The sequence below is a fragment of the Bombina bombina genome, chromosome 3 (assembly GCF_027579735.1).
Source record: "Bombina bombina isolate aBomBom1 chromosome 3, aBomBom1.pri, whole genome shotgun sequence".
Classification (NCBI taxonomy): domain Eukaryota; kingdom Metazoa; phylum Chordata; class Amphibia; order Anura; family Bombinatoridae; genus Bombina; species Bombina bombina.
The window spans coordinates 191,423,174-191,445,805 of NC_069501.1; the positions used below are offsets into that span (position 1 = coordinate 191,423,174).

The window sequence follows — 22,632 nt, forward strand, 5'->3', positions numbered from 1 at the left end:
GCTGTACCTATTAACCTCAGGAGGTGAGATGTCTGTTATTGTAAAGATTGGAGCAGCACACGTATGTAATATTCCCTCTTTTTATTCACCTTACTGTCCTCTTTAGCATGCAGTTAAAAAAATATCAAACTTACTTATGTATATTGTTTGATATCCCTTATGGAACAGTATATCTAAGTAGGATAAGGAGCACGTATAACATTGTTACAAACATTGTTGCAAATACTGCTATCATATAGTGCTCAAGATATGTGTATGCTCCTGAGCCTACATAGGCATGTTGTTCAACAAATATTACCAAAAGAATTAAATAAATATGAAAACATACATAAATATTTCTCACTTTCATATCCATTTAAGCTCTCCAGAGTCTCTACATGAATAACTCCAGAGGATGTAGATAACAGGGATATGTCTCAGTCAGGCAGCATTACACACATGGACGTACAGTGTGATGATGATGATGTTGTACCCGCTGCTGTTTCCTTTGCTGAGTTGTCAGATACAGGCGGTTGATGATGACGATGCGTCCATGGATGTCACGTGGGTGCCCGCTAGAAGAGAAGAAGAAGAGGGGGAAACAGAGAGGAGGAGGAGACGAGTTGGAAGGAGGGGGAGGTCGTCGCAAGGAGCTAGTGGCACAGTCCGACAGCATGCATCTGCACCCGGGGTCAGCCAGACAGCACGCCAATCAACGCATGCTGTTGCCACCACCAGAATGCCATCATTGCAGAGCTCAGCAGTGTGGCATTTTTTTTGTGTGTCTGCCTCTGACAACAGCAATGCCATTTGCAACCTGTGCCAAAAGAAACTGAGTCGTGGGAAGTCCAACACCCACCTAGGTACAACTGCTTTGCGAAGGCACATGATCGCACATCACAAACGCCTATGGGATCAACACATGAGTACAAGCAGCACACAAACTCAAAGCCGCCATCCTCCTCCTGGTCCAGCATCTTCAGCCACGTCAACCACTGCTGTCCTCCTTGCCCCCTCTCAACCATCCGCCACTCCGTGTCTCGCCTTGAGCAGTTGCTGCTCATCTGCCCACAATTTGTAGCTATTGGGAAACCGCAGTGGAAGGTACCCGGCCGAAATTTCTTTGCACAAAAGGCAATCCCCAACCTGTACTCGATTGTGCAAAAGGAAGAAATGGCATGTCTGGCACACAGTGTTGGGGCAAGGGTCCATCTGACCACTGATACCTGGTCTGCAAAGCATGGTCAGGGCAGGTATATCACCTACACTGCGCATTGGGTAAACCTGCTGACGGCTGCCAAGCATGGAATGCGTGGCTCTGCACGACTTGCAGGCAGGCCTGCTGCCACCTCCTCTACTCCTCCTACTCCATCCTCTTCCATAACCTCCTCGGCTGAGTCCTCTTCTGCTGCTGCGTCTTGCTCCCCAGGTACTATTCCACATCCGCACAGGTGGATCAGTGGCCGACTCCGCACCAACTGGAGATCGGCAAAGTGGTTAGTGACAACGGAAGAAATTTGGTGGCGGCATTGAATTTGGGCAAGTTGACACATGTGCCGTGCATGGCACATGTGTGTAATCTGATCGTACAACGCTTTGTGCATAAGTACCCAGGCTTACAGGACGTCCTGAAGCAGGCCAGGAAGGTGTGTGGCCATTTCAGGCGTTCCTACACGGCCATGGCGCACTTTTCAGATATCCAGCGGCGAAACAACATGCCAGTGAGGCTCTTGATTTGCGACAGCCTGAATTCAACACTCCTAATGTTCGACCGCCTGATCCAACAAGAAAAAGCCGTTAACGACTATTTGTATGACCGGGGTGCTAGGACAGCCTCTGCGGAGCTGGGAATTTTTTTGCCACGTTACTGGACACTCATGCGCAATGCCTGTAGGCTCATGCGTCCTTTTGAGGAGATGACAAACCTAGTCAGTCGCACCGAAGGCACCATCAGCGACATCATACCATTTGTTTTCTTCCTGGAGCGTGCCCTGCGAAGAGTGCTGGATCAGGCCGTAGATGAGCGTGAAGAGGAAGAGTTGTGGTCACCATCACCACCAGAAACAGCCTTATCAGCATCGCTTGCTGGACCTGCGGCAACGCAGGAAGAGGATTGTGAGGAAGAGGAGTCAGAGGAGGAATGTGGCTTTGAGGAGGAGGAGGAAGACCAACCACAACAGGCATCCCAGGGTGCTCGTTGTCACCTATCTGGTACCCGTGGTGTTGAACGTGGCTGGGGGGAAGAACATACCTTCAGTGAGATCACTGCAGACGAGAAACGGGACATGTGTAGCTCGGCATCCAACCTTGTGCAAATGGGGTCTTTCATGATGTCGTGCCTGTTGAGGGATCCTCGTATAAAAATGCTGAAGGAGAACGACCTGTACTGGGTGTCCACGCTACTAGACCCCCGGTATAAGCATAAAGTGCCTGAAATGTTACCGAATTAACGCTAGTCGGAAAGGATTCAGCAGTTCCAAAATAAATTAAAAAGTATGCTTTACACAGCGTATAAGGGTGATGTCACAGCACAACGGGAATCTAACAGGGGAAGAGGTGAAAGTAATCCCCCTCCTCCCACGACCACGCCGGCAAGGACAGGACGCTTTACAGACGTGTTGTTGATGGAGGACATGCAGAGCTTTTTAAGTCCTATGCATCGCCACAGCCCTTCGGGGTCCACCCTCAGAGAACGACTCGACCGACAGGTAGCAGACTACCTCGCCTCAACTGCAGATATTGACACTCTGAGGAGCGATGAACCCCTTGACTACTGGGTGTGCAGGCTTGACCTGTGGCCTGAGCTATCCCAATTTGTGATAGAACTTCTGGCCTGCCCCGCTTCAAGTGTCCTGTCAGAAAGGACCTTCAGTGCAGCAGGAGGTATTGTCACTGAGAAGAGAAGTCGCCTAGGTCAAAAAAGTCTAGATTACCTCACCTTTATTAAGATGAATGAGGGATGGATCCCGAAGGGACTGACAGTGGGCGATACATTTGACTAAAAAAGGCCTGATGAGATGAGCTGCCTTGGGCTAAAAATGATAGGAATAGTACTACTTAACACACCACTCCTATCTGGTGGCACATTAGATTGCACGCGCAGTGCCCCAAATTTGAAGTAGGAGGTCCGACCAAAAATCTTTTTCCATCTCCTGGTTCCTAAAATCGATGCCATATACACGTCCCCTGATAGGGGACGTAACAGGGATTAAACTGATAGGAATAGTACTACTTAACACACCTTATAATAACGCAGAGAGAGGCAACGCAGAGAGAGGAGTCTGAAGAAGAGGAGTCAGAGGAGGAAGGTGGCTTTGAGGAGGTGGAAGACCAAACACAGCAGGCGTCCCAGGGGGCTTGTTGTCACCTTTCGGGGGCCCTTGTTGTTGTACGTGGCTGGGTGGAGGAAGAGACCTTCAATGACATCAGTGAGGACAAGGAACGGGACATGGCTAGCTTGGTATCCAACCTTGTGCAAATGGGGAGTTTGTGGTTGTGAAAATGGACTGTTTGCGGTTGTTTGCGGTGTGTTAAAGGGACAGTCTAGGCCAAAATAAACTTTCATGTAATTTTAAACAATTTTCCAATTTACTTTTATCACCAATTTTGCTTTGTTCTCTTGGTATTCTTAGTTGAAAGCTTAACCTAGGAGGTTCATATGCTAATTTCTTAGACCTTGAAGCCCACCTCTTTCAGATTGCATTTTAACAGTTTTTCACCACTAGAGGGTGTTAGTTCACGTATTTCATATAGATAACACTGTGCTCGTGTACGAGAAGTTATCTGGGAGCAGGCACTGATTGGCTAGACTGCAAGTCTGTCAAAAAAACTGAAAAAAGGGGCAGTTTGCAGAGGCTTAGATACAAGATAATCACAGAGGTTAAAAGTATATTATTATAAATGTGTTAGTTATGCAAAACTGGGAAATGGGTAATAAAGGGATTATCTATCTTTTAAAACAATAAAAATTCTGGTGTAGACTGTCCCTTTAAATGGGGAGTTTGGTCTGTCACTGTGAAGCGGGGAACCCTTACACTACCTGATCGATACAACATCATACCTGATGTTTTAAAGCACGTTATTCCAAACAATTTAGGAATGTTAGGTGATTTATGCCCTTTATGGATTAAAACCAGACTCTGCATCAACTATGTAATTTTCCATGGGAGTTTTGCCATGGATCCCCCTCCGACATGCCACAATCCAGGTGTTAGTCCCCTTGAAACACTTTTCCATCACTATTGTGGCCAGAAAGAGTCCCTGTGGGTTTTAAAATTCGCCTGCCTATTGAAGTCTATGGTGGTTCGCCCGTTCGCGAACAGTTGTGGAAGTTCGCGTTCGCCGTTCGCAAACCCAAATTTTTATGTTCGCGACATCACTACTTGTATGTATAGATGTAATGAAGGTGCCAATACTTGTATGTATAGATGTGATGAAGGTGACAATACTTGTATGTATAGATGTGATGAAGGTGACAATACTTGTATGTATAGATGTGATGAAGGTGCCAATACTCGTATGTATAGATGTAATGCAGGTGCCAATACTCGTATGTATAGATGTAATGAAGGTGTCAATACTCGTATGTATAGATGTAATGAAGGTGCCAATACTTGTATGTATAGATGTAATAAAGGTGCTAATACTTGTATGTATAGATGTAATAAAGGTGCCAATACTTGTATGTATAGATGTAATAAAGGTGTTAATACTTGTATGTATAGATGTAATAAAGGTGCCAATACTTGTATGTATAGATGTAATAAAGGTGCCAATACTCGTATGTATAGATGTAATGAAGGTGCCAATACTTGTATGTATAGATGCAATAAAGGTGCCAATACTCGTATGTATACAGGGAGTGCAGAATTATTAGGCAAATGAGTATTTTGACCACATCATCCTCTTTATGCATGTTGTCTTACTCCAAGCTGTATAGGCTCGAAAGCCTACTACCAATTAAGCATATTAGGTGATGTGCATCTCTGTAATGAGAAGGGGTGTGGTCTAATGACACCAACACCCTATATCAGGTGTGCATAATTATTAGGCAACTTCCTTTCCTTTGGCAAAATGTGTCAAAAGAAGGACTTGACAGGCTCAGAAAAGTAAAAAATAGTGAGATATCTTGCAGAGGGATGCAGCACTCTTAAAATTGCAAAGCTTCTGAAGCGTGATCATCGAACAATCAAGCGTTTCATTCAAAATAGTCAACAGGGTCGCAAGAAGCGTGTGGAAAAACCAAGGTGCAAAATAACTGCCCATGAACTGAGAAAAGTCAAGCGTGCAGCTGCCAAGATGCCACTTGCCACCAGTTTGGCCATATTTCAGAGCTGCAACATCACTGGAGTGCCCAAAAGCACAAGGTGTGCAATACTCAGAGACATGGCCAAGGTAAGAAAGGCTGAAAGACGACCACCACTGAACAAGACACACAAGCTGAAACGTCAAGACTGGGCCAAGAAATATCTCAAGACTGATTTTTCTAAGGTTTTATGGACTGATGAAATGAGAGTGAGTCTTGATGGGCCAGATGGATGGGCCCGTGGCTGGATTGGTAAAGGGCAGAGAGCTCCAGTCCGACTCAGACGCCAGCAAGGTGGAGGTGGAGTACTGGTTTGGGCTGGTATCATCAAAGATGAGCTTGTGGGGCCTTTTCGGGTTGAGGATGGAGTCAAGCTCAACTCCCAGTCCTACTGCCAGTTTCTGGAAGACACCTTCTTCAAGCAGTGGTACAGGAAGAAGTCTGCATCCTTCAAGAAAAACATGATTTTCATGCAGGACAATGCTCCATCACACGCGTCCAAGTACTCCACAGCGTGGCTGGCAAGAAAGGGTATAAAAGAAGAAAATCTAATGACATGGCCTCCTTTTTCACCTGATCTGAACCCCATTGAGAACCTGTGGTCCATCATCAAATGTGAGATTTACAAGGAGGGAAAACAGTACACCTCTCTGAACAGTGTCTGGGAGGCTGTGGTTGCTGCTGCACGCAATGTTGATGGTGAACAGATCAAAACACTGACAGAATCCATGGATGGCAGGCTTTTGAGTGTCCTTGCAAAGAAAGGTGGCTATATTGGTCACTGATTTGTTTTTGTTTTGTTTTTGAATGTCAGAAATGTATATTTGTGAATGTTGAGATGTTATATTGGTTTCACTGGTAAAAATAAATCATTGAAATGGGTATATATTTGTTTGTTGTTAAGTTGCCTAATAATTATGCACAGTAATAGTCACCTGCACACACAGATATCCCCCTAAAATAGCTATAACGAAAAACAAACTAAAAACTACTTCCAAAACTATTCAGCTTTGATATTAATGAGTTTTTTGGGTTCATTGAGAACATGGTTGTTGTTCAATAATAAAATTAATCCTCAAAAATACAACTTGCCTAATAATTCTGCACTCCCTGTAGATGTAATAAAGGTGCCAATACTTGTATGTATAGATGTAATGAAGGTGCCAATACTTGTATGTATAGATGTGATAAAGGTGCCAATACTCTTATGTATAGATGTAATAAAGGTGCTAATACTCTTATGTATAGATGTGATAAAGGTGCCAATACTCGTATGTATAGATGTGATAAAGGTGCCAATACTTGTATGTATAGATGTGATGAAGGTGCCAATACTTGTATGTATAGATGTAATGAAGGTGCCAATACTTGTATGTATAGATGTAATGAAGGTGCCAATACTCTTATGTATAGATGTAATGAAGGTGCCAATACTCTTATGTATAGATTTAATGAAGGTGCCAATACTTGTATGTATAGATGTAATGAAGGTGCCAATACTTGTATGTATAGATGTAATGAAGGTGCCAATACTCTTATGTATAGATGTAATGAAGGTGCCAATACTCTTATGTATAGATGTAATGAAGGTGCCAATACTCTTATGTATAGATGTAATGAAGGTGCCAATACTTGTATGTATAGATGTGATGAAGGTGACAATACTTGTATGTATAGATGTGATGAAGGTGCCAATACTTGTATGTATAGATGTGATGAAGGTGCCAATACTTGTATGTATAGATGTGATGAAGGTGCCAATACTTGTATGTATAGATGTGATGAAGGTGCCAATACTTGTATGTATAGATGTGATAAAGGTGCCAATACTTGTATGTATAGATGTGATGAAGGTGCCAATACTTGTATGTATAGATGTGATGAAGGTGCCAATACTTGTATGTATAGATGTGATGAAGGTGCCAATACTTGTATGTATAGATGTGATAAAGGTGCCAATACTTGTATGTATAGATGTAATGAAGGTGCCAATACTCGTATGTATAGATGTAATGAAGGTGCCAATACTTGTATGTATAGATGTAATGAAGGTGCCAATACTTGTATGTATAGATGTGATAAAGGTGCCAATACTTGTATGTATAGATGTGATAAAGGTGCCAATACTTGTATGTATAGATGTAATGAAGGTGCCAATACTTGTATGTATAGATGTGATAAAGGTGCCAATACTTGTATGTATAGATGTAATGAAGGTGCCAATACTTGTATGTATAGATGTGATAAAGGTGCCAATACTTGTATGTATAGATGTGATAAAGGTGCCAATACTTGTATGTATAGATGTAATGAAGGTGCCAATACTTGTATGTATAGATGTGATAAAGGTGCCAATACTTGTATGTATAGATGTAATGAAGGTGCCAATACTTGTATGTATAGATGTGATAAAGGTGCCAATACTCGTATGTATAGATGTGATAAAGGTGCCAATACTCGTATGTATAGATGTGATAAAGGTGCCAATACTCTTATGTATAGATGTGATAAAGGTGCCAATACTTGTATGTATAGATGTGATAAAGGTGCCAATACTTGTATGTATAGATGTGATGAAGGTGCCAATACTTGTATGTATAGATGTGATGAAGGTGCCAATACTTGTATGTATAGATGTGATAAAGGTGCCAATACTTGTATGTATAGATGTGATGAAGGTGCCAATACTTGTATGTTTAGATGTGATAAAGGTGCCAATACTCGTATGTTTAGATGTGATAAAGGTGCCAATACTCGTATGTTTAGATGTGATAAAGGTGCCAATACTTGTATGTATAGATGTGATGAAGGTGCCAATACTTGTATGTATAGATGTGATAAAGGTGCCAATACTCGTATGTTTAGATGTGATAAAGGTGCCAATACTCGTATGTTTAGATGTGATAAAGGTGCCAATACTTGTATGTATAGATGTGATAAAGGTGCCAATACTTGTATGTATAGATGTGATAAAGGTGCCAATACTTGTATGTATAGATGTGATGAAGGTGCCAATACTCGTATGTTTAGATGTGATAAAGGTGCCAATACTCGTATGTTTAGATGTGATAAAGGTGCCAATACTCGTATGTTTAGATGTGATAAAGGTGCCAATACTTGTATTTATAGATGTGATAAAGGTGCCAATACTTGTATGTATAGATGTGATAAAGGTGCCAATACTCGTATGTTTAGATGTGATAAAGGTGCCAATACTCGTATGTTTAGATGTGATAAAGGTGCCAATACTCGTATGTTTAGATGTGATAAAGGTGCCAATACTTGTATTTATAGATGTGATAAAGGTGAGTGTGTACACAAGATTGTGTTAGAGAGCAGAATATAACTGACAGATAGGAAGAGTGTTAGATACGTGTTCATATAGTGAGGACAAAGTGCTGACATGATGATGATGAAGATGAGAAACTTAAGTACAGCACAAAGATTGTTACATCTGTAGAACAATGGTTTAGTCTTTTTTTCATTCTGCATTTTATAGGTTTACAGTCAGTAACAGCAGAGGAGCAATTAGTGAGAAAACAGTTAAATCAATTGTAAGTTAACTGTAAATATATTATTAAAAAAACACTGGGATAATGCAGCAAATGTACCCCAGTAGCAGACAAATAACACCTATTACAGCCATAACTTGTTATCCAATCAGATACTAGATATATTATGTAATTAGGCAACTAGGGACAGAAACTAGCATGAGTTTTGTATATAAAATATTTAATTATGGATAGTAAAACAACTTTGCAATATACTTTCATTATTTATTTTGATCCCCTTTTCCCATAATTTAGCTTTGAGAATTATGCATTTTCTAATCCTATACTTCATATTTATCAAGGCTCACTCTGCTACATAGGCTTCAACAGATAACAGACTGAAAAGCAATTCACTTTATACTACCATAATGACCTTGCAAACAAGATGTTAATGTGCTCTAAATATGTTTAAACTATACCAAAGCCACAGAGATGTATTATAATTACAAGATGTTTATTACTTTAAATTCTAATGACATTGTACTAGTTATATGCACATAACTGCAGTTTATATCTAGATTCCATAAAATATCGAATATATATATATATACATATACACACACACACAAACACAATGTGGAAGACATGGAAATTGTCTTTGTACATTTTTGCCTTAGATAATGTACTTATATTATAGCTGATAGATATCTGCTACTTTTAGTAAATTAATAAGAATGGTAATACCATAATAAAAGAGGAATATTAGTACTTATCCTTAAAGGGACACTGAACACAAATTTGTTCTTTCTTGATTAAGACAGAGCAAGCAATTTTAAGCAGCTTTCTAATTTACTCCTTTTATCAATTTTTCTTCGTTTTCTTGCTATCTTTATTTGAAAAAGAAGGCATCTAAGCTTTTTTTTTTTTGGTTCACTCTGGACAGCATTTTTTTTTTATTGGTGGATCAATGTATCCACCAATCAGCAAGAACAACCCAGGTTGTTCACAAAAAATGGGCCGGCATCTAAACTTACATTCTTGCATTTCAAATAAAGATAACAAGAGAATGAAGAAAATTTGATAATAGGAGTAAATTAGAAAGTTGCTTAAAATGTCATGCTCTATCTGAATCACGAAAGAAAAAATTTGGGTTCAGTGTCCCTTTAATTGTTTGTTGCTTTTGCGAAACAGATGGCTAACTTTATTTTATCCAATTACAGTTCAGATCTGCCTAGCTAGATGTCTCTGTGGATACAGCCAAGCAGCGAGGTCAGCTCTCTGACAAGGCCATCTGCCTATGTGGGGAACTATTAGTGGGTGGGTTATATTTAGCTTGGTCCAATGAAGTGCTATGGCCCTAGTTACTTTCCATTGCAGCCCTCACAGGATCCTGGCTATAACTCTTTGATGTTTCATGTGTTAAAAGAACAATAAGGGAGTATAGGGGAAAACTCTTTTTTTTAGTATAAGGCAACCTGTGCAAAGGAAGTGATAGCAGACTCATGAATGAATCATACTGTGCACAACTAGTGTGCATCTAAGGACATGTGTGGATTTGAATTTTTGGACATCTGAAACCAAAAGGAAAAACTACTAACTTATTTGGTCACTGTGCGTTACTTCTACTGTCAAGGTAAGTGTCATATTTGATGATTATTATTATTATTATTATTTTACAACCTATTATTATGATATTGTATAAAATAAAGGTCATCAGATCATAGTATATACAAAGTGCATACATAATTGTTTGCTGATTTAATGGACACAATCTTAAAACTTGTGCAATAATAATGATGGATTTAGTATGGAAGAGTTAAAAAAAGCAAGGTATCTGTATATATTTATAAAAAGCTTAAATATGCAAGAAGCAGCACTGTTCAATATGAAATATGATCCATAGAGGACAGATGTATTGATTCTCCGTGCTTGTGTGAAATCTGCGACATATGGATAAGCAGTATCATATTATAATAATAATATACTGATAATCTGCAGTAAACATATTACAAGTCATTTTATTATTAATACCACAAGAAATATGTTGCAGTTACGAAAGGAAATATAGAACCTGACATTTTCCATTAATGTATTTTAGAATTTAATTTTGCTAAATCACAAATCTATTGCTGTATTTCTCCATTTTAGGAGCCAACCCCACTTCCAACACATTATCTTGATTACCTTTAGCTATCGGATGTTGTCAGTGTCTGTAGAATATGTTGTGTTTTAGCCGACCATCTGCTAGGATTACGTACAGTGCAGTGTGCAATGAAGAAAATATCTTATAAGATTCATTACATGCTTTGCTTTAGGATCAGTACACAGTCAGTGCCGTTTGCTTCCTAGAGCAGATTCTTTAGAAGCCTAGATAGTGGATTGATATGCAGGTATGCCATCACTTTATATGCAGATTGGGATATTAGAGTACACTAGCAGATACAGAGATGTACATGATTTAAAGGGACACAAAACACACATTTTTTTTCTTTCATGATTCAGATAGAGCATGTGATTTTAAACGTTACAATTTACTTCTATTATCTAATTTGGTTTGTTCTCTTGGTATCCTTTGTCAAAAAGCATACCTAGGTAGGCTCAGGAGCTGCTGATTGGTGGCTGCACATATAGGTCCCATGTTATTGGCTCACCCAAATGTGTTAACTACCTCCCAGTAATGCATTGCTGCTGCTTCTTCAACAAACGATAACAAGAGAATGAAGCAAATTGTATTCTCTATCTGAACCATGAATGAAAAAGTTTGGGTTTCATGTCCCTTTAAATAGAAACATAGCCGAATGTTATTGTTCATTTTATTTATCCAATGATCATGGTGCTTCCTACATAATGAGATCATTCTTTAAAAAAAAAAAAAGGTGCATTTTATCTGCAGATTGCAGAGGTGTTAATTTTTTACTTTTCAGTTCTTTTCATGTTACATGCTTGTGACAATCAACAGACACAGTTACTATTGGTGATTAATCAGACAGTGTTCTATACATTTCCTCCCTTAAAAATGTTTCCAATTATTCATTTCACCTGTTGGAAGGTATTAAATTGTTTACATCGTTTAACTTTATTTTGTTATTTGATGCTTTTACCTGTTGGAAATTAGACTGACACCTATACTGAACATTCCAATTCTGCAGTATTGGTTATTGAAAAGTTATGTAAACAAGATGTAGCAACAGAAATCAACCCCAGAAGGGTAGCAAGAGAGAGAGACAACCCTATTTTAAAGTGTGTTAATGCAGCACCTTTGAATACAATTAACTCTAATCAGCTTGTTTTGCTGAGTACATTGTCTCTTTAAGAGTTAAACATACTAAGCTAATTGTGATCTTTTCATGTCTTAGCCCTAATTCTCAGTGACACCCTCAGCTGACGGTTCACACCCAAGAGTGTTCTGATGGCAAATATAAGAATCACTGCTCTAATACTTGAAATTATGTCATACAGGAAGTAGGTTGAAGAAAGTCTAACTTGATGTTGCCATGGAAACACTAGACATATTTGTATGTTTATTAAATGTATATAATATTAGTGACTTTATTTGCAATGCTTTTTTTTAGTTCATGAACTTTTACAGTGTATATAGCATTTCTATACTGTAAAACCCTAGAAGTAAAGAACAAATAGCTTTCATTTTAGTAAACAAAATTAATAACAGTTATGGTTACCTTTTTACAAAGATCCAAATGAAAAGAAAAAAATTATTGTGCTATTACAAAACATTTAGACCTCATAAATTAATTATTTTATTTATGATGAATAAACTGCATTTATATATATATATAGTGATCATAGTAATAATTAAAAGGGATTGCTAAATCCCAAAGTCTTTTGAGCGCTATCAAGTGATAAAAAAATGAAAACTAAATAATCAGTGTAAATAATAACTACATGCCCCTAAATCTTTAGTGAATTATATATATACAGTATATATAATCTAATATAAATTGCAGGAAAGGGCATGAATGTCTCAGTTATTCAGTGACCTTAAAAACAAATGTTCCCTTGGTCACTTGGCATTTGCTCAGAATGTCCGGCTTAATCTGTCAGCACCCTTGGCTGAGTTTGTACGGTCACTAAATAAAGCCCAGGGCAGCATATTGCTTTAGCTGCCTTTCTAAGAACTGTATTTTGTGCGGCTTCTCTCTGCCACTAAGGAAAATCATTCTGTGTCTTGCTGGCCTGAAGCAATTACAAAGGAAATTATACACTTCAGAGACACGTTAAAGGGACACAAAACCCACATTTGTTCTTTCATGATTCAGATAGACCAGTCATTTTAAGCAACTTTCTAATTTACTTTTATTAAAAAATGTCTTCATTGTCTTGATATCTTTATTTTAAAAAGCAGGAATGTAACCATAAGAGCCGGCCCATTTTTGGTTCAGCACCTGGGTATCGCTTGCTGATTGGTCCCATAAATGCAGCCACCAATCAGCAAGCCATACCAGGTGCTGAACCAAAAATGGTCTGGCTCCTATGCTTACATTACTGCTTTTTCAAATTAGGATAGCAAGAGAAAGAATAAATATTTATAAAAGGAGTCAATTAGAAAGTTGCTTAAAATTGCATGCTCTATCTCACTGGTTTTCAAACCTTTCCTCAGGTCTACCTAACAGGCCACATTTTGAGGATAACTGAACTGGTGCACAGGTGAAACAATCAGCTGATTAGTAAACATGGTTATTAATCTACTCTCATTCAAGGTTATCCTAAAAAACCTGGCCTGTTGGGGAGGCTTGAGGACAGGTTTGAAAACCAGTGCTCTATATGAATCATAAAAGAAACAATTTGGGTTTTGTATCCCTTTAAAGGGAAACAATTTTCCAATTTACTGTTATCACCAATTTTGCTTTGTTCTCTTGGTATTCTTAGTTGAAAGCTAAACCTAGGAGGTTCATGTGCAAAATTTTAAGCCCTTGAAGGCCGCCTCTTCTCTCAAGGCATTTTGACAATTTTTCACCACTAGAGGGTGTTAGTTCATGTGTGTCATATAGATAACACTGTGCTCACGCACGTGGAGTTCCAGTGAGCAAGCTCTGATTGGCTAAAATGTCAGTCTGTCAAAAGAACTGAAATAAGGGGCAGTTTGCAGAGGCTTAGATACAAGGTAATCACAGAGGTAAAAAGTGTATGTATATATATATATATATATATAACTGTGTTGGTTATGCAAGACTAGGGAATGGGTAATAAAGGGATTATCTAGCTTTTTAAACAATAAAAATTCTGGTGTAGATTGTCCCTTTAAGCAATATTTTTCTTTGTAACTAATACAAAAAGGTAAAATGTAATTTACTCCTGTTCCCCTTGTTTACGCGTGAGCCTTCAGGCTCGCCGGAAACAGGAGTTAAGAAGCAGCGGTCTTAAGACCACTGCTCCTTGACTCATACGCCGCCTCTGACACCCCCTGCTAGCGGACGATTGGCCGCGAATCTACAGGGGGCGGCATTGCACAAGCAGTTCACCAGAACTGCTTGTGCAATGCTGAATGCCGACAGCGTATGCTGTCCGCATTTAGCAATGTCTGGCGGATATGATAAGCTGCAGCGTATCATGTGCGCAAGGCATTGTTAAATCGGCCCCATGCTATGCGTGAACCAGCATTTAAACACTGCAATTGAAGTTATCTTTGACATATTAGATACCACAGCTTGGCACACTGAAAGAGCACGCACAGTGCATGCACTGCATATGTTCATATGCTGCAGAAATAACAACAGCTGAAACTATAATCATGTTTCCTAATAAAAGTATATTGAAAAAAGATTTCTATACAAAAACTGAAATGCAATCATGTAAATGTAATTCTTTTAATGCTATGTCCCTTTAAATCTCCAGTACTCTTGTTTCAGTTTTAAGCAGCAACAGTTCTATATCTTAAAGGACCATTACATACAATAGAATTGCATAATCAAAAAGTGCATAATAAAAAGGCAATGCTACAACACTTACTCTGAATTTTAAATGTACTTCAATTTGCTGACTTCTTGTATCATGTGACAGCCATCAGCCAATCACAGACTCATATACGTATACACCATTGGTTTTCAAACCTGTCCTTAGGCCTCCCCAACAGGCCAGGTTTTCAGGATTAATTTGGATGAGAGCAGGTAAAATAACCACGTTTACTAATCAGCTTATTATTTCACCTTTTCTCTAGGTCAGATATCCTCAAAATGTGGCCTGTCAACATCTTTTCTTTCAATTTCTCCCGTTGTTATGGTTATATATATATTATATATATATATATATATATATATATATATATATATACATACATATATATATATATATATATATATATATATATATATATATATATATATATATATATATATATATATATATAATTAGACTACCTTGCCTGGGTGCACCATCACTGGTTTTAAAGAAACTCCATTTACTTTGTGTGATACGTCTCAGTAGATCCTGGTGCATTGTGAGCTGTGTCAAAAACCACAAAACCACGTTGCCATCGCTGGATGATGAGGTCAACAACAGATTCATTCTCTAGATGCTGAGTTTTTTACATCTGTTTAGAATTTTCAAACACACATTCATATATTATTAGTCACACATAAACTATAGGAGAAAACAAGGTAAAATACGATTTTTAGTCCACTTTTTTGTCGGTTATGCCAAGTTTTCCGTTGTAAATGGTGCCAATGTTAAGAGCCAAATTATTTAGAGAGCTCTATTTTCAATAGACGGAAAATTGTGACACAGTTTTTGCTCTTACATGACCCCAGAATCAAGACTTATAATCAGCAAATTTGGTGAAGAGCCAAAGTTGTGTCAAAATATGACGTAATACAAAGCCTGCCAAACCTCACCTCATGAAAGAGAAGCCAAGTGTTTTTGACTTGACTGTCTTTAAACTGAAATGCTCTGAAGAACAGAAATTTTACTATATTACTGTAACATGGAAAGCTCAGATTCCAGTTATTCTGTGTGTTTAGCATTGGAACTCTCATCACCACCTGCAGCAAAGAAATCTATATGTGTACTAGAATCATATTGATGCAGAAGGTCTAACACAAGCAACATGACTATGGTATTCTCTGACAGTAGAGTGCTGAAAGGAACCCAATTCCTCAGAATAGGATACCCCAACTGGCATAGCTTATGCAAAACATCCAGCTGTAGTGAATTCATTCAGTAGCTCATATCACAAGAACTTCTTCATTTTTATCATCCATTAATCATCTGTTTTTGCAATTACCTTTGTTTTAACCAGGGTCGGCTCCAGAACGAATGAAATGGGGGGGGGGGGGGGCATTTTTTTTCACCAGGGGGAACGCATTTACAAAGCATGTATGAGAGTCAAAATAAGAGCAGACCTACTGTGGCAGTCCAGGGGTTACATTTGTCATATCTCTGGCTGCGAAGGAGTTAGATTTGTTTATATTTCTGGGGGTGCAGGGGGTTACATTTGTCATATCTCTGGCAGTGTAGGGGCTACATTTTACATATACATATATATATATATATATATATATATATATATATATATATATATATATATATATATATATATATGCATGCTATATACAGTTAATTCCAGCCCAGGGGTATGAGACATATGCAGGCCAGTTCCCTAACAACCCAGGTACTAGTACTTACAGTTACAGAGCCACCAAGGAAAAACTGAGGAGCGCCAGAACGGGGTGACACTCACTATCTTGAAGCAAGTTGAAGCCCCCAATAACCGGACTCACTGTACTGTGCTATACTGAGCAACACCTGGAAAGAAGTCAGTTGACCAGTTTATCTGCAGAGAGATGGGATTCCTGGAGGTATTTCCAATGAATACCCTGCAGACAGATGTTTGCATAGTGTGTCACATACCTGTACAATGTATGTCACTACCTGCTACAAGTAATAATAGGGATGCCACTTGGCTAATATTTTAGCTAATATGTTTGTGTCTAACAAAGGTAGTACTGCTGCAATCATGAGATTGCATGGCCATTTTAACCCATAATTATTTTCTTGTGATTATTGGAATATATTTAAAAAAAAAAAAACATTATAAGTTTATAATAATATTTAATCTTTGGGTAATTTTGTATTACATTTTTAATTTACCAAATAGACAGATTCTCTTTAATATGCTAGTACAAATAAATAAGCAGGTTTATATATTTATTTTGTGAGAAATATGTTAAATAATAATACAATTTAAAAAAACATTCCTCGTTATCCCCTAGTGTCACACTATCTCAGTCCCATCTGACGTCTCCCACATATGACACAGCCAGTGGACACTGCATGTGTAGCTGTGTAGCTCTACCAATGACCCTACTAATGATCAAATAAGCTTTTATGTGACAATAAGTTTGAGTGCCAAGCAAGCAGTACATTACTTGTACAGATATTATTAAAGGGACACTGAACCCAAATTGTGTCTTTCGTTTTTCAGATAGAGCGTGCCATTTTAAGCAACTTTCTAATTTACTTCTATTATCAAATTTTCTTCGTTCTCTTGCTATCTTTATTTAAAAAAGAAGGCATATAAGCTTTTTTATTAGACATAGAAACAAAAGAAAGGATATACAAGGCGCTGCTTACAATCTATGTAAAAGTTTTCCTCTAATAAAGAGTAGTAATATTACATTCAAAATCAATTAAAAATAGTATCCCTGATATTGTACAGAGGAAACATTCGATAAAAAATGAAAGAAGTTCTTACAGATCCTCCAAAGGCAAATGTACAAGAGATAGAAGTCAATGTTCCTTTATGATGTTTAAATACGGGCCGCTCCTTGGATAAGTCCCATAACGAACTTGGTACAAAAATCTAGGAAAAAAATAGAGAAAAAAGAGCGCCCAAACGCATCTAAGTGCAGACTGGATGTACAAATTTATTTCACCTATTATATAAATTACACATAAGAATCACACTCACAATGTAAATGATTAAAACAAGCAGTGTATAAAATCACCCGTTCTGTTCCCGGTTTCTTCCTCTCCAATGTCGCTGCGTGCGGCGTCAGTACCCCGGCTGTATGTGGGTGTGTTGGATTTTGGACCAATCCAGTAGCTACTTCCGTGGACAGACTCCCCGCTATTGGTTGGTCTATGCTGGTATGTGGTCCTGATTCGGATCCTCCTCCAAACAATGCAATGTGTCTCTTTCACACAGCGAAAGTTATTATAAACATAACAATAGCATATTATCCAAAAAAGACCCAAAGTCCTCAGCCCGCTAGGTGTAATTCAATGGGTGGAAAAACACAGCACTTGCGGCCTCACCGGACTTGTCAGATTCACAATATTGAGAGCAATGAATATGCCCCCTCACTCGACGTACGTTTCGTTCCGTGCTGGAACTTTTTCAAGAGTGTTAGTTGTCTCTAAATGCCTGCCTTTTATAGGCGGAGACAGCCAATACTAATAGTTTAACTATTTCATTGTCTCATATCTTATATTGAAGAAATTAATGTATATATAAAAAATTGATACAACATGTTATTAACTGCATATTTTTACAAACATATATATGACACCATTAAAACTCATATTAACCTGCTATTCACATATTTTGTGTATATGAATAGACGTTTTAACAAACATTTAATAAATAAAAATGTGCTTACCTATACCTTCATAAAAACCATTAGTATTGGTGTAAAATATGTTGATCATCTAAAAGAATATGTGGATAAATATTACATTTAAAAACATAACAATGCACATATAAATACAGAATAAATATCACACCTAATAAAACATTACATTAAAAAGGCCTTTTTAATGTAATGTTTTATTAGGTGTGATATTTATTCTGTATTTATATGTGCATTGTTATGTTTTTAAATGTAATATTTATCCACATATTCTTTTAGATGATCAACATATTTTACACCAATACTAATGGTTTTTATGAAGGTATAGGTAAGCACATTTTTATTTATTAAATGTTTGTTAAAACGTATATTCATATACACAAAATATGTGAATAGCAGGTTAATATGAGTTTTAATGGTGTCATATATATGTTTGTAAAAATATGCAGTTAATAACATGTTGTATCAATTTTTTATATATACATTAATTTCTTCAATATAAGATATGAGACAATGAAATAGTTAAACTATCAGTATTGGCTGTCTCCGCCTATAAAAGGCAGGCAGTTAGAGACAACTAACACTCTTGAAAAAGTTCCAGCACGGAACGAAACTTACGTCGAGTGAGGGGGCATATTCATTGCTCTCAATATTGTGAATCTGACAAGTCCGGTGAGGCCGCAAGTGCTGTGTTTTTCCACCCATTGAATTACACCTAGCGGGCTGAGGACTTTGGGTCTTTTTTGGATAATATGCTATTGTTATGTTTATAATAACTTTCGCTGTGTGAGAGAGACACATTGCATTGTTTGGAGGAGGATCCGAATCAGGACCACATACCAGCATAGACCAACCAATAGCGGGGAGTCTGTCCACGGAAGTAGCTACCGGATTGGTCCAAAATCCAACACACCCACATACAGCCGGGGTACTGACGCCGCACGCAGCGACATTGGAGAGAAGAAACCGGGAACAGAACGGGTGATTTTATACACTGCTTGTTTTAATCATTTACATTGTGAGTGTGATTCTTATGTGTAATTTATATAATAGGTGAAATAAATTTGTACATCCAGTCTGCACTTAGATGCGTTTGGGCGCTCTTTTTTCTCTATTTTTTTCCTAAGCTTTTTTATTAGTTCAGACCTCTGGACAGCACTTTTTTATTGGTGGATGAATTTATCCACCAATCAGCAAGAACAACCCAGGTTGTTCACCAAAAATGGGCCGGCATCTAAACTTACATTCTTGCATTTCAAATAAAGATACCAAGAGAATGAAGAAAATTTAATCATAGGAGTAAATTAGAAAGTTGCTTAAAATTTCATGCTCTATCTGAATCACAAAAGAAAATATTTGGGTTCAGTGTCCCTTTAATGATATTTACCAGCAATCTTCCCTCATAAGCACTCCAAGAGCCCCAATGAACAAGCTATCAGATCCTGATTTAATTATGTGCAGGGGATGAGACATTAGATAAACCAGCAGCTCTTAAACTGTACAGTAACTTATACATCATTATCAACTTAATCATCTATTAATACCACAATTATAATATATATTTTCTAAATAGGAAAAGAGAAGTTAATTCTGCATGAAAAGCCCAGAAGCACTGATCGTTTAATTCCACTTCAAAAACTTTTTAATTACAATGAAAACCGGAATATAGTTGTGGTTGTGCAGCTATACCTATACCTCTGGCACAAACACACTTAACAGCTGTCACGCACACTTACAGACAACTTAGGAGAGAGCACAAGTTGCAGTTTCCATTTAAAATGACTGGATATCAGTAAGTGGTCTACAGACCATGAGGAGAATTATTTATTTCTTAGGAAAAACAAACAAACATGAGACAGCATCTTACCTGAATCTCTGGTGCTCAGAGGATAACGTTAAAGTAATGCAGCTGTCCACACACTGTCTGCCTGATCTGTGTAACAGACAGACAGTGAAAGCCGGCCGGCCGGGATGGAAGAGGGATCAGGCCATGAGTGCTGGTGGTTGACAGAGCGCCACGCGCGCTTTAGGGTGGAGGAGCTTATACAGGCACTGACTGCTGGCACCTTAGAGGGAAAGAAAATGGTGCTGTTGGGCCCTCCTAAGTGGCGGATCTCCAGGGTCTGGTGGCCGCAAATGGTTTATGCGACCGTTGGGACCCTGGAAGTTCTGTCACTTTTAAAATGTAAAAAAAAATAAAAAAAAATTAAATCACTGCTCTCCAATTATGCGGTTGCCCTGGGGGCACAGCATTCCATTTGGGTAGGCATTGCCCCCCAATGCCCCCCCCCCCCCCTTGGAGCCGACCCTGGTTTTAACCTTTAACCTCTTAATGCATTTTATGCCTCTGTAGTCTAAGAATTAAAGGGACAGTCTAGTCAAAATTAAACTTGTATGATTCAGATAGGGCATGCAATTTTAAACAACTTTCCAATTTACTTTTATCAGCAAATTTGCTTTGTTCCCTTGGTGGTATTTTTTAAAAGATAAACCTAGGTAGCATCAAACTGATTTCTAACACAGCATTTTGAAAGTTTTTCACAGTTAGACAGTACTAGTTTATGTGTGTCATTTAGATAAAAGTGTGCTCACTCCCATGGAGTTATTTAGGAGTCTACACTGATTGGCTAAACTGCATGTCTGCAAATGCACTAAGACAAGAGGGCAGTCTGCAGAGGCTTAGATACAAGGTAATCGCAGTGGTAATACGTGTATAAATAAAACTGTGTTGGTTATGCAAAACTGGGGAATGGGTAATAAAGGGATTATCTATCTTTTTAAACAATAAAATTCTGGAGTAGACTGTCCCTTTAACATTTGAAGAGGGTAGGTAGGCAGGTAATATCTGACCAGGGATAGAAGCGATGCAGTGTAAGAGTTAAAGGGACATGAAACTTAACATGATTCAGATAGAGCATTCTATTTTAAACACCTTTCCAATTTACTTTTGTTATCTAATTTGCTTTGTTCTCTTGGTATCCTCTGTTGAAAAGCATACATAGGTAGGCTTAGGAGCTGGCACTAGCTGCTGATTGGTGGCTGCACACATAGGTAATTGGCTTCCTGATGTGTTCAGCTAGCTAACAGCATTGCTGCTCATTCAATTAAGAATATCAAGAGAATGAAGCAAAATTGAGAGAAGTAAATTGGAAAGTTTTTTAAAATGGTATGTTCTATCAGTATCATGAATGAAAATGCGGGGTTTCATGTCTCTTTAAATGAAGAAGAACAACAGTGTGCAATATTGATAGTTAAAAACACTGCACATGTACAATTACAAATACATGTACAATTATAAAGTTTATTAGCATTATTTAAAGGGATAGTGAAGTAAAAAATGTTTACAATTCAGGCAGAGCAACAATTCTAAGCAACTTTCCAGTTTACATCTATCATAAGATTGACTTTGCTCACTTGGGATCTATTGTTAAAGAGCATAGGCTCATGAGTAGTAATGTACTGCTGGGAGCTTGTCGCTGATTGGTAGTTAGACATATATGCGCTTGTCATTGGCGCACTAGATATGTTCAGCTAGCTCCCAGTATCGTGTTTTCATGGTTTATTATAGAGTAAGCACAATTATAAGCTTTGGAACATGTGAACAGCTGTAATATAGTCACATCATGCTGTTACATAGGACACACGTGGATGTTTACAAACCATTATTTGGCCTGCTTAAGTTCTACAAAATGTAACATTAGAAACTATTAGACAGTGCATGGCCAAGAAAATGCTGCCCTGCATGCTGGGTAAGTTATGTAAATCAGCAGCCTGTAAAGATGTTTGATCTAGCAGCTTTAATTACATAAGTATCAATGTTCAGAAAGGTCTTCATTTTTGCACCATCAAAGTATTCACAAACTAAAAAGTCCCTGGCTGCATAAGAGGGGTGCAGAGCATGGAGAAGTAGTGTCACGGTGTGCAGTCCTCTGTATCAGTGAGGGGGTAAAGCTGACCGATAATTATTAGCGCTCTTCTTAAAGGGATATAAAACAGTGCTTCTTCAGTAAAATAAAACAACATGTTAAACAAAGTAAACATAAAATAAATATTTTATTGCAAAATAAGCACTTAGAAAGTCTCCATATAGCCTCTGCCTGGATGAAGATAAGCGAGCTGACATTACTTTAGTTAAAGTGAATTTAAAGTTACATGAATCAGTGCCCGGTTTTTAAAAATACTATTAAAAGCAGGGGCACTTTCATTCATGAAACTTTACATTGCAGCGTTTTTTTAAAAATACTTACCTTTTTCTTCAGCAAAGCCGCACGGA

General features: G+C 38.1%; 2 protein-coding genes across 2 annotated transcripts in view; one reads left to right on the forward strand and one right to left on the reverse strand.

Annotated features, from left to right (window-relative positions):
* CMSS1 (cms1 ribosomal small subunit homolog) overlaps positions 1-22,632 on the reverse strand; it is a 770,463-nt gene that overhangs the window by 180,455 nt on the left and 567,376 nt on the right. The gene's annotated exons all lie outside the window — the stretch shown is intronic.
* Positions 10,077-22,632, forward strand: part of FILIP1L (filamin A interacting protein 1 like) — a 639,717-nt gene continuing 627,161 nt past the window's right edge. Inside the window, exon 1 of the mRNA XM_053706055.1 lies at positions 10,077-10,408. The gene's annotated coding sequence lies outside the window, so the exon portion shown is untranslated. The remainder of the gene's footprint in view (positions 10,409-22,632) is intronic.